Here is a 12,093-nt window from a genome sequence, read left to right on the forward strand (position 1 = left end):
AGGCTGTTGCTCTCCAAGCAGGAGCTGGAGTACAAACATTATAGGCTGAACTGTATCTCCAAAATTCATTTGTTGAAATCTTAATTCCCCAGAAAGTAACTTACACTTGGCCCTCTGTAGCCACAGACAGGTCACCAACCATAGACCCCTATCAATAAATGGATATAATTTTACAATAAAAAATAATACCACAATAAAAAACACAAATTTTAAAGCAAGATAGTGTAACCACTATTTACATAGCATTTACATTGTATTGGGTATTATAAGTAATTCAGAGATTATTTGAGGCATGTAGAAGGGGCCAGCATGTGGTATAGTGGATAAGGTGTTGGACTCTCACATGGCCAACTGTAGTTTGAATCCGGGACCTGATAGCTTGAAAATCATGCTGGGTTTGTGTGCGTGCCCAAAATCCTGAGAGGAGAATGGAGGAGAAAGGGTTGCGGTGTGGCCATCCCTCTGAGAAGCGATTTCTCACTTTCCCTCTTTCTCAAGCATGTAAACATGCCCTATGGCAAATACTTAAAAAAAAAAAAAAAAAAAAGATACACAGAAGAATGTGCTGTCAATTATAAGCAAACACCAAGGCATTTTACATAAGGAATTTGAGCATTTGTGGAGTCTGGTTCCGAGGCAGTGCAGGAGCCTATCGCTGTGGGTACCGAGGACAACGGTCTTCTGAGATGGATCTCATGGAAGCGATTCACTTGTGGTGATTAGGGTGGGCCCCTCCAGTCTGACCGGTGCCTGTATAGGAGAGGAAGCTTGGACACAGACATGTGGAGGGAGGACTGTGTCTCCCTCCGAGGGGGAGCAACATTTGCAAGCCAAGGACGTCCCCAGGCACTTGTGGGGAGACTTGGACCCACGAGGGACAAAAGTTTGACGAAAACGCCACCCTACTTGCCAGAACAGAGGCCGGAGGAATTAAGCCTAGCTCTGAAACCGAGATTGGGGATCCTGATTATCACCTAGGCTGTGGCGGTCTCGTCTGACTGGTTCTTCATAATGTGACTCCCAGGAGTGGAGGGACAGCAAGGCTCCACGCCACCTGTGAACTGCTGTGCACCTTTCCAGATGGGGGCGTGGCAGGAGCAGATGTGGCTCTTCCTGTCACCTGCGACAGATGGTCATAGACAGCCACTTGAATGAGAGCTTGACATGGTGAGGGAAGCTCTGGGTGGCTGGATTCTAGTGCAGGGGAACGAAGCATGGAATTCCACCACCGTCTCTGACAGCAGCCTCGACGCCTGTAAATAGGAAGAAAAAGAAGCCTGTTCCCTAACTGTGGTTTTCCTCTTAAATAAGATCATTTATTATTATTGTTATTATACCCCCGCTCACTAATCCAAAGGAGTGTAGGGGCTCGTAATAAAGACATTACGCACTCATCCAAGCGAGCAGAAAATAATGGAAGTCCAGGAAAGGACGGAGGAGGTGGTTTTATTCGTGCATTATGCAGGTGGCCCCCCTTTTACAATGGTTCCAATTTCTGATGGTGTGAAAGCAACACACGTTCACTAAAACTGTACCTCGGGAGCCCACACGACCACTTTGTTTTTCTCTTTCAGAACAGTATTCAAAAACTTACGTGAGACATCCAAGATTTTATTGTAAAACAGGCTTTGTGTTCGCCTTTGCTCAACAGTCAGCTAACGAAAGTGTTCTGAGCACGTTTAAGGTAGGTGAGGTCATGCTGTGATTTTGGTAGGTGTGTTAAATGCTTTTTCAGGGACCAGCAGATGGTGTAATGGCTACTTCTCTGGACTCCCATGTTGTTGACTGCAGTTCAAGTCCCAGACCCAGTGGCTTAAACTCACACCACGCGTGTGTGCGTGCATGCCCAAGATCCCGAGAGCAGAATGGAGAAGAAGGGATTGCAGCGTGACCATCCACCCTGGGGGTGATTTCTCGCGTTCTGTCTCTCTGTCTCTCTCTGTCTTTCTGGTGAGCGCACGCGCCCTATAGCAAACCTCTCCTGAAAAAATAAAAAAGATCTCTCTCTCTCTCTCTTGCCAGAGAGAGATAAAGAGAGAAGGAAAGTGAGAAATGACGCCACAAGGGCACAGCCACACTGCAATTTCTTCTCCTCCATTCTCCTTCCTGGATTTTTGGGCATGTGTGCACACATGCTTGGCGTGTTTTTCAGGCTGCTTGGTCCAGGACTTAAACTACAAAGTTGGCCATGTAGAATCTAGCTGCCTTAACCACCATGCCACCTGCTACCCGATATTGCACTCTTTTAAAGTAGAACGTTATTCGGTATTTAAAATGACAACTTTATCTCAGTGTGCACATTCCAAAAGTGAAGAACAGAATCAGCGAGGTTGTAAACTCACATTCCTACATCTCTAGATGTTTTAGACTTTCTCGACTTGTTTAACTAAGAACAGATGAATTTATCATCGTAGTCTCTCCCAGTCCCAATCTCATGTTCAAGGCAAATGCAGTCATTTCTTCTCTCGTTCTCTCTATAAAATTTGCCTTTTGGGGCCTGCAGGTGGAGTGATGGGTGAAGATGCTGGACTCCCACATGGCTGACTGAGGTTCAAGTCCTGGACCCAGCGACTTGCTTTCTTACTTTTCATCTTTCTCTTTCACTGTCCCTCTGGTCAAATTTTAAAAAAATAATAATAAAGTTAAATGAAAAAATTATTTTAAAGATTACATTTATACCTTTTGTAATTGTAAAAGGAATAGTTGCTCCTAGATTTTTTTTTTTAATGTATAAAATGGGACCAGACAGTGGTGCAGCAGTACATGACGCCCTGAGAGGCTGACCCACGTGGGGAGGTTCCGGGTTACGTCCCTGTGAACACCAGGCACGCATGTACTGCAATCCAGGGCTGGCCAAGGCTGGGGGTGGAGTGTGGCGTCAGGGCCACTTTGGGGGTACGTTCATTCTTTCTCTCTCTGTCTCTGTTGCTCATGGAAAAAAATACATTTTTAAATGCACAAAATACTGGAAAACATGAGAATAAAAGAATCTATAGTCTTCTCTGCCTATCCCATCCTGATTATTGCTACCTACATTTGACTTCCAGAACTTTCTATTTTGGATTCTTCCTTTGCTTCTAGTCCCACATAATTCTGGCTTGCCTCAACTTCAGAAGGTTTTGCTCCAGGTAAACACTGTGTAGGAGAGCGTGTAGAATTACCAGCTCTTCAACCTCTCCCAGACTCAGAGCTCATTTTCTTTCAAATAAAAATTGGGCAACAGTTCCTGCCATCCTGGTCTGCCTGCCGAGTGAGGCCTGGGCGGCTCATCCGTGGGCACCACACCAGCCAGTTCCACTCCACCAAGGCTCTGTTTGCAAGTCAGAGGAGACCCTGGTCTAGGGGAAATCTATTGTCGTTTCAAGCCACCATAGCTTTTTCACCTGATAGTCTTATTTCCTTGGTGAATATTTACCTGAAGGCAGAGTGGGCTTCACACCTGCTCAAAAAAAAAAAAAAAAAAATCTCCTACACCTATTCGAATGCTTTTTTATTTTTTTGAAAAAGATATTTCCTTTTGAAATTCCAACAACAGGATATTCACATGTTATTTTTAAATGCTACCTCCAATGGGCCAGTAGATGGCATAGCAGTTACGTTACTGGACTCTCACACGGCCAACTATGGTTTGAGTCCCGGACCTGGTAGCTTGAAAATCACACCAGGCTCCTGTGCGTAGGTGCCCAAGATCCTAGGAGGAGAATGGAGGAGAAGGGATTGCCGTGTGGCCATCCCCCCTGGAGGAGTGGTTTCTCACTCTCCCTCTCACTGTCCCTGTCTCTGTCTTATTTATTTATTTATTTATTTATTTATTTTTGTCTCTGTCTTTTTTCAGGAAGCGCACCTGCCCTAAGGCAAAAACCTTTTTTAAAAAATGCCACCTTCAAAATAAATCTGATCGATTTCAATTGTGTCACATGTGAGTAGGAAAACAGAATGGAATTCAAGTTATCATAAATGAGCCTTTAGGCTCCAGGCCTGGCTCTCAAAGCAGGCAGCGGGTTCACAGTGAGAGATCCTGAAAATTCAAAACAAAGGCAAAAGTATTTCTTTCAGGGCCTAGGGTCTTCATGCACCTTGTCTCTGACCTCTCTCTCTCTCTCTCTCTCTCTCTCTCTCGCTTACTTTTTTATGACAGAGGATTTCAAGCACATAAGAGAGACAGACCAGCACAGTGGCTCGTTGAACACTATCCCCGGCCGCATCAGCTCTTGTCCAGCTCACTCCCCTGTGCCCTCCTGTGTGACCGAAGCTCTTGGTGGCCATTGTCTCATCATCGCTGTGTAGGTCAGCCTGCAGCTCTGGGAGGTAAGGGTGCCGCCGTCACACTTCACAGACGCCGCTTAGCCCTTGGGCCCACCCAGCAACCAGGCCGCATTGTTCCCAATGGGCTCTTGACATCATGTTGACGCAGGAACACGGGAGGGAGGGGAGAGGTGCAGGGTGATCGGGCCACACTTGCAGTGAGACACGGCTTCTTGTCCCACGCTCAGGAAGAACTAGAGTCACAGACACAGACGGGAGGTATGCAAAGCAGGCAGTTTATTAGCAAAGCGGGGAATTTATTAACAAAGCAGGGAGTTTATTCAAGAAGAGGGAAGGGAAAACAGAGCTCCCAAGAAGGGAGGGGTCTCAAAGTTTTGAATATAAGAGTTTTTAACATCTTTTATGAGTGTTTATTTAATGTGTTAGGTGGTTTCGAGCAAATTATTTTAAATCTATTTTAGGAGAATACTTTAGTAAGGTTAAGAAGAAAAATGTTTTAAAGAAGAAGGCAATTTTTTTTTTACTAATTTAAAAATATTTTTTGAGCTATTGAAATTGGGAGTGAACATGATTAAGACCTGTCTCAAGGTGGAGGAACAGGGAAAGAATTTAAATGGCAGCCTCAAGAGCTCTATTCCGTGCATTTAGAGGGGAGGTGGCCTGGTTAACATAGATAAGGAATCAGTGGCCAAGATCTGAGGACCAGATTTTATTTTCTGATCTTGAATATCTAAGGGAAGATCAAATGGGAAAGGAAAAATTTTAGTGTTTTTAAATGGCGATTCGATTTAGTTTTTATTTAGAGTGGGCTAAGGTATGGCCTGTGGACATCTTTATTTAGTTATAAAATTTTTTTTTTTTTGGAGAGATTTTCACTGTAGGGCGCGTGCGCTCGCCAGACAGACAGAGAGAGACATAGAGACAGAAAGCGAGAAATCACCCCCCAGGGGGGATGGTCACGCCGCAATCCCTTCTCCTCCATTCTCCTCTCGGGATCTTGGGCATGCACGCACACGCGCCCGGCGTGAGTTTTAAGCCACCGGGTCCGGGACACGAACCGCGGTCGACTACGTGGGAGTCTGGCGACATAGTCATTACACTAACTGCTGGTTCCCAAGGCTGTCATTTATTTAAGAGAGATTACAGCCAAGAGGGAACAAGGAGGGCCTCTAGGATGTTAGGTAATGTTTTTCATTTGACCCAAGAGCTGTTGGTGACCGTATTTGACAGACTCATAATTAGATGTCTTATGGTTTTGGTGGCTACATTTACTATTAGCCTGATATTTCCTTTTTTCTCATTTTTGTACTTTCTTTTTATGGTATGATTTGGGTTTTAAATTAGACTTGTTAACTTAGGACATGTTTAGAATGTATCCCAAATTTACTGAGAATTTAATAGGTGATACAGAACACTGTGGTATGGGGACCAAGGAAAAGATTTGTTAAGCAGATGTCCCCAAAGGCCCAGTAAACAATTTTTAATTTTTAATAGAGGAATGAAGAGGAAACCAGGCCTGGCAAGGAAGGGCAATATGGTGTGATCTTTTTAACAATCCCAATTTAATTTATACCATATCTGTGTTGAAAGTGGAGGAGTCTTATTTATTTTAAAGGAAGGTTGTTTAGCAGAGACCTTGGAACTCAGAGAGAAAAGGTTTTCTGTTTATTTTGGACTAGACCCGAATGGAAAAGAAGGAAGACTCTGTGGGCTTGCGGGTGAGAGAGCAGGGGAACTCTTTTTGATACTCAGTTGAGTAGCAGGGGAGAACTTTCAATGGTAGAGCTTTCTAGCACTCTAGGGAGTGGCAGTGGGCAGACGCCTTCAACTGCTCAGAGACAGTTTTTTTTATTGACAGTTGGAGTCTCTAGTCTCAATACCTTGTAAGTTGGGAGAGCAGAGGACAGCTTCACTTTTTTTAATGTATTACAGCAAGTTTTGGGATATGTATTTTGTTGTTGTTCTTAGTGGATAAGAGAAAAAGGTTGAGGAAAAGGAAAGAAAGGAATTTGTCCATTACCCAGCTGAGTAATAGGAGATAACTGTAAATTTTTAGGACCTTTAGGATACACCAGAGAGTAACCCTGGCATGCATCACTAATTGTCTCAGTAACATTTACCTTTTCCATGAGGGTTGAGATTTTTGAAATGGAAACTGTGTCACAGAACAGCCAACATTTTGATAATGCTGAGGGATTGACAGTGTCTTTCAGCCAGCGTCACGTGGGAGTCTTGTAGCCTGGCAGTCACCGTAATGGTTTTTATACGACTGTCCAACGTCTAGTCATTTTGTCTGATAAAGCTAGTTTTTAGGGACAAGAGTGTTCCAGGAAAAACAGGATTGAAAGTTTATATTATTTACCATTTTGATGTGAATAAGAGGAGTCTAGATGTTTCCTTGCCAATGCACCAAAATATGAGGCAGGAACACAGGGGTGTAGGGGTGATCAGGCCACGCTCGCAGTGAGACATTGGTGATCAGGCCACGCTCGCAGTGAGACACTCAGGAAGAATTAGAGTCACAGACACAGAAAGCAAGTATCGAAAAGCGAAAAATGTATTAACAAAATGGGGAGTTTATTGAAGGAGAGAGAAAGAAAGACAGAGCTCCCAAGAAGGGAGGTGTCCCAAAAAATGGGTTGCCAGAGAAAAACTGGCAAGAAATTTTTATTTCGGTCAGAAAGGAATTGGTCCAAACTTGGTTTAGGTGAGACTCCTGGTAGGGAGGGGCGCATGCTGAATGGGTCGAGTTATTTTCCTAATTATAGAGTAAATACCAAGAGCAAGAGATTCTTTGTCTAAAAGCATTAGGCCATAAAAAACATTATCTTATCTTCTTCTTAAAACAAACAAACAAAAAAAAACCACCTTTGTTTTAGGTATAGGTCATGTTGCCTGAGTCAATCACTGAGCCATTACTGCCTCCATCTCAAAATAGCCATTTCGCTGAAGCAGGTGAGACTCCATCTTGGAAGAGCGCCTCCATTATAAAGGGTTAAATTCTCATGACTAGAACTGTGCCTTCTCCTCCTGTGCCTTAGAGTAAACAGAGTGATTAACACTCCTAATGTCTTTAAACCCCACTCCTGACATAGAGAGACCCTGAATTCATGAATAACTCAGGCTGTTAGCTCTCTAAGGTTTCTGCCCTCCCTGGAACTACAGGGTAACCTGAAAACCTTGGGTGGATTAGTACCTTGAATAGATTAGTACCTTGACTAGATTAGTCTTCCTGCTTCTCTGCCTACTCCCTTTGATGCTGCGTAGGGTGGGTTCTGAGCCCATTCTCCACCCTGAGACTTCCCCTTCCCCAGTTTCCCCATAAAAGACCATGTCCATCCCTAGTGGGGGCCGGAGATTTAGAGTATTAACTCCTCCTTTCCCACCAACGTAATAAACAGTTCTCTTAATCTCTCTGAGGGCTGCTTTCCATTCCTTGGTATCTGGTTTTCTGCAACACTGTAATTCCATTTTAGATTCACACCCTAACTATATTTTTAGGGTCCTGGTCTCCTACCTCAATACTTTTTTTGTTGTGTTTTTTTCTTTATAGTCATTTTTTCTCAGCACTTACATTTTAACCAATTTATGTTTCCTTTTAGTCTCTTAAATCCATAGGTTTCCCCTCCACCTTCAGTTTCCTCAATTTAATGGTCAAAAAAAAAAAAAGCCAGCCATTTGTCCTGTGCAGCTTCCCACTGGTCTTTGCAGATGATGTCCCTGCAGTGTCCCTTCACGTGTTCTTGTACCCTTCATGTCCCCATAGCTACGTCATGGCTCCGAGGCTTCATTTAGTTTAGATTTGTGTTTTCTTTTTGAGGAGCAAGGTTGTTGACAAGTGGTGGCATATTCTTTCATCCAAAGGCAGCTCCTGTCTTGTGGGGCTGTCCCTACTGCTCAATGTTGTTAACTGATTACAATTTGCAAAATAGTGATGTTCTACCTGTTTGCTAGCTGGCGTATTTCTAAGACACGTTCCCTTTTCTACCATTTGGTCAGCCACCAGGACAGTTCCTATAGGAAATACTGGAAGGAATACTTCCCTCTTTTTCTTTAAGTTACAGCTTTCAAAATAATGATTTAGTTCCCCTGCATTCTCCATATTGGAAAACCCATTTGTTTTTCCTTTTTCTTCCTTCCTTCCTTCCTTCCTTCCTTTCTTCCTTTCCTTCCTCCCTTCTTCCTTCCTTCCTTCCTGTCCTTCCTCCCTTCTTCATTCCTTTCCTTCCTCCTTCCTTCCTTCCTTCCTTTTCTTCCTCCCTTCTTCCTTCCTTCCTTCCATTCTTCCTTTCCTTCCTCCCTTCCTTCCTTCCTTCCTTCCTTTCCTTCCTCCCTCCCTTCCTTCCTTCCTTCCTTCCTTCCTTTCCTTCCTCTCTTTCCTCCCTTCTTCTTTCCTCTCTTCCTTTTTTTTTTAAATTTTTTATTTTTCCAGAAAGTACGTGTGCTTGACAGAGAGGCAGAGAAGAGGAGAAGGTAAAAGCACCCCAATAGGGTGTAGTCATATCACACTTCCTTCTCCTCTGTTTCTCCACTCTGTCAATATTTGGGGAAGGTATGCAATGTGCCCAGCATATTTTCCCCCTGGGGCCAGGATTCAAGCCAAATGGTCAGCCATGTGGGATCTGGCTCCTTTAGCTGCCAGGCCACAGAGCTGGCCCTGACTTCCCTTTTTAGTGCCTTTATGAGCTCACAGATGTAAACATACCTGATGTGTCATGTTGAGTTACTCATATTGATGTTCAAAAGGTCCCACATTGGCCAGTGGGAGACTCTAGGTTGCTCTTGACCCCGTGGTTCCAACCACCCCGGTCATGGAAAATGTCCTTACTACTGGATATAATGGAATGTTCCAGACTCAGCTTGTTCTCCAAGGATTTCTGAGGCTTTTCAGATGGAAATGTACAAAGCACACTCTGGACATTAGGCATCTTATTGTCCTGGTTGGTCTCTTGGTGAGAGTCAGGAAACACACATCTTGAAACACTTCAGACCCCGTGAGCTCAGAACAATATCTCCACCTCACATCCAGGACCGCAGAGGGGCACGTAACTCTTCCCATTCCCACCCTGATATCTTTCTCCCACCAGCTTTCTAGCCATCAGGACTGCTAGAGTTGGGAAATCACTAATTACATACTCGCTTTATTTCACATTAATACCTGAAAAATATACCAGCACCATCTCAGGGGACTTTTCGGGCCATGAAACTACTTGTGTGGTCCTATAATGGTGGAGACACGTCCTGATACATTTGCTAATACCCATAGCTGTCCGACACCAAAAGTGAACCCTAATGTAAACTAGGGACTTTGGCTGACAGTGACGTGTCCACATTGGTTCATGGAGTACACACCACACCTCTGCAGGTGGGGCTGGGAAGGGCAGGATGTGAGAACTCTCTGTCCTCCCTGAATTTCGTTGTGACGTTAACAATTTTATGACTTTTGACTAAAACATTGCTGATTTTCTTGGCTTTGTTGTCTGGTTTTATGTGTCCTGTCTTGAGATGTCGATAGGTTCATGTACCTACCATTTGAACAGAATCCTAACCTGTTCCCTGGCTTTAAGTTTTAAGCAACATTCCTTAGGATTTCTTTTATTTAAGTTAAAGCTACTTTCTCGAAATTACCAGCTGAACTTGCTATTGAAAGTAGTTAGATTATTTAAGAAATTGTGTGATCAATACAATGTGGGGTAAAAGAATGGAAGACTACTGTAAACACCAGAGGTAGTGTGAGAAGAGGGTGGGAAAAGACAGAGGGTCAGAAATAGGGGTAAAAAAAAACAAAAAAGAGTAGTTAAAAAACAAAAAACAAAAAACGAGGGAACCAGCAGATAGCATAATGGCTATGTCACTGGATTCCCACGTAGTCGACCGTGGTTCACGTCCCGGACCCGGTGGCTTAAAGCTCACGCCGGGCGCGTGTGCGTGCCTGCCCAAGATCCCGAGAGGAGAATGGAGGAGAGGGGATTGCGGCGTGACCATACCCCGGGGGGTGATTTCTCGCTTTCTGTCTCTATGTCTCTCTCTGTCTGTCTGGCGAGCGCACGCGCCCAATAGTGAAAATCTCTCCCCCCACAAAAAAAAAAAAAAACTAGAAAATTTTTGATGATACCATGCATGATTAAGCCGCTATGCAGTATATTCTGGATGGGAAATCACATTTTGAAGGCCGTGACAATGCTTAGGGAATGAATGTAAATTAAGTTTAAAAAAAAAGTTTCAGGAAAAAAAAACTAAAACTGTTTTTCTTTTCATTAAAAAAAGGCATTAAAAATACCTATTTGATGACTGCTGTAAGCTAGCACCCAGCTAGGTGCTACTTTATAGTATGTTCATTCTACTCACTGAGGTTTATGCCAAAGGTCAGACTTCTGTTCATGGATATGTATATATCAGCTGTGCTTGCTACTGGAAATATTTAGATTAATTAAGATACTTAGTGAAACAATAAAATGTGGGGGGGAAAGGCATAGAAAACAGCAATAGATACCAGAGACAGTGTGGGAGGAGGGTGAGAGATGGCAGAGGGTGAGAGATAGGGAATCAAGGATGGGAAAAGAGGGAAAATATACAAGAAACAAGAAATGGAAAATGATTTGTTGACAATAACACATATGTTGATGTGCTTGATTGAGCAAATATACAATGTATTCTGGATAGAAAAATCTCATTTTGTATGCTATAATGATGTACAGTGAGTGAATGTAAATAAGTTAATTAATTTTTTAAAACTGCTCTGAAAAATAAACCATTTTTTTAAAATTTATGACTCCCAAATAAATTAATATAAGATGTAAGGTACATTTAGGGCCTGGCAGGTGGCGTGGTGGTTAAGAGCACTGGACTCCCACATGGCTGACCATGATTCGAGTCCCGAACCTAGAAGCTTGCTGTGTCTCACTCTGTCCCTCTCTGGTCAAATTAAAATAAATAAATAAAGTTAAGTAAAACAATAATAATAATAATAAAAAGACGTAAGATACATTTAAAGAAACCTAGCTTTTATGCTTGTCCCAAATATTCTTTCCTACTCCTTCTAGAAAACGGGTGTGCAGTATTTTGCATCATCTTCCCTTTTCCAGTGTAACACATGCGTATGCACACGCACCCTCACCTCCTCTACTTTCTCAGGTAAGCAGTAAGGTGCTGTATCCCTGTTTAGCAGTCTGTCTGGAAGTTGCTCCATGGTAGCTGTACACGTAGCTTTCACCCTGAAAACTTGCCTTTGTTCCTTGTGAACATACTTTATCCCGCTGTTGAAATGTTGTCCTCATTCCCCAGAGCAATAAAAATGAAGACGGTGTTTTCAAAACGAGCCCGTTAATGTATGTGGTAACCTTGCACAACCTGGAGCCCTTGTGGGCTTCGGCCTCACAGACATCCCTCCTCCCAGGTGGGGCCCATGCGCCTATCTCTGTGTTCAGGTTTCAGACACCATCTTTCTATTTCTGTAGATGCTGATGTGCCCTGAGTCATCCATGGCCTAGCCTCTCACACGCCTCCCGGGGCTTTTGGTAATGGAGCAAAGTCCCCTTGTAAAAACGGACCTTTCTGCTGATTAAGACGAATGGCCTCTTGTCTCATAAGGAAGGCCTTCTTGCTGCACTGGAACAGACAGCAGGTGTCTCACCTGGCGTCATAGACCTAGTGTCCCCTCCCTGTCACCCTGCCAGTCACACTGCACAGCAGGGTCCCTCTGAGAAGGCTGCTGGGTTTGGCTGTCCTGTTGTGAAGACGGGTCGGTCTGTGACTCTATATTTTGGAACTAGCATCTAGGGACCAGCCCTGTGGTCATTTTCCAGGCTGAGTGTGGCATCTACCTCA

The 12,093-nt window shown here is 43.7% G+C and overlaps 2 long non-coding RNA genes across 2 annotated transcripts; one reads left to right on the top strand and one right to left on the bottom strand.

Annotated features, from left to right (window-relative positions):
- Positions 1–570: 570 nt before the first annotated feature.
- LOC102502730 (uncharacterized) lies at positions 571–4,171 on the bottom strand. The gene is made up of 3 exons (XR_333475.1): positions 4,126–4,171; positions 975–1,253; positions 571–750 (listed from the first exon to the last, which is right to left on the bottom strand). It is a non-coding gene; the product is annotated as an uncharacterized LOC102502730 (long non-coding RNA).
- Positions 4,172–4,339: 168 nt separating this feature from the next.
- Positions 4,340–11,379, top strand: LOC102503151 (uncharacterized). The gene is made up of 3 exons (XR_333477.1): positions 4,340–4,524; positions 7,146–7,221; positions 11,310–11,379. It is a non-coding gene; the product is annotated as an uncharacterized LOC102503151 (long non-coding RNA).
- Positions 11,380–12,093: the final 714 nt, after the last annotated feature.

This window comes from Tupaia chinensis, unplaced genomic scaffold, assembly GCF_000334495.1.
Source record: "Tupaia chinensis unplaced genomic scaffold, TupChi_1.0 Scaffold000057_1, whole genome shotgun sequence".
In the NCBI taxonomy this organism is placed as follows: domain Eukaryota; kingdom Metazoa; phylum Chordata; class Mammalia; order Scandentia; family Tupaiidae; genus Tupaia; species Tupaia belangeri.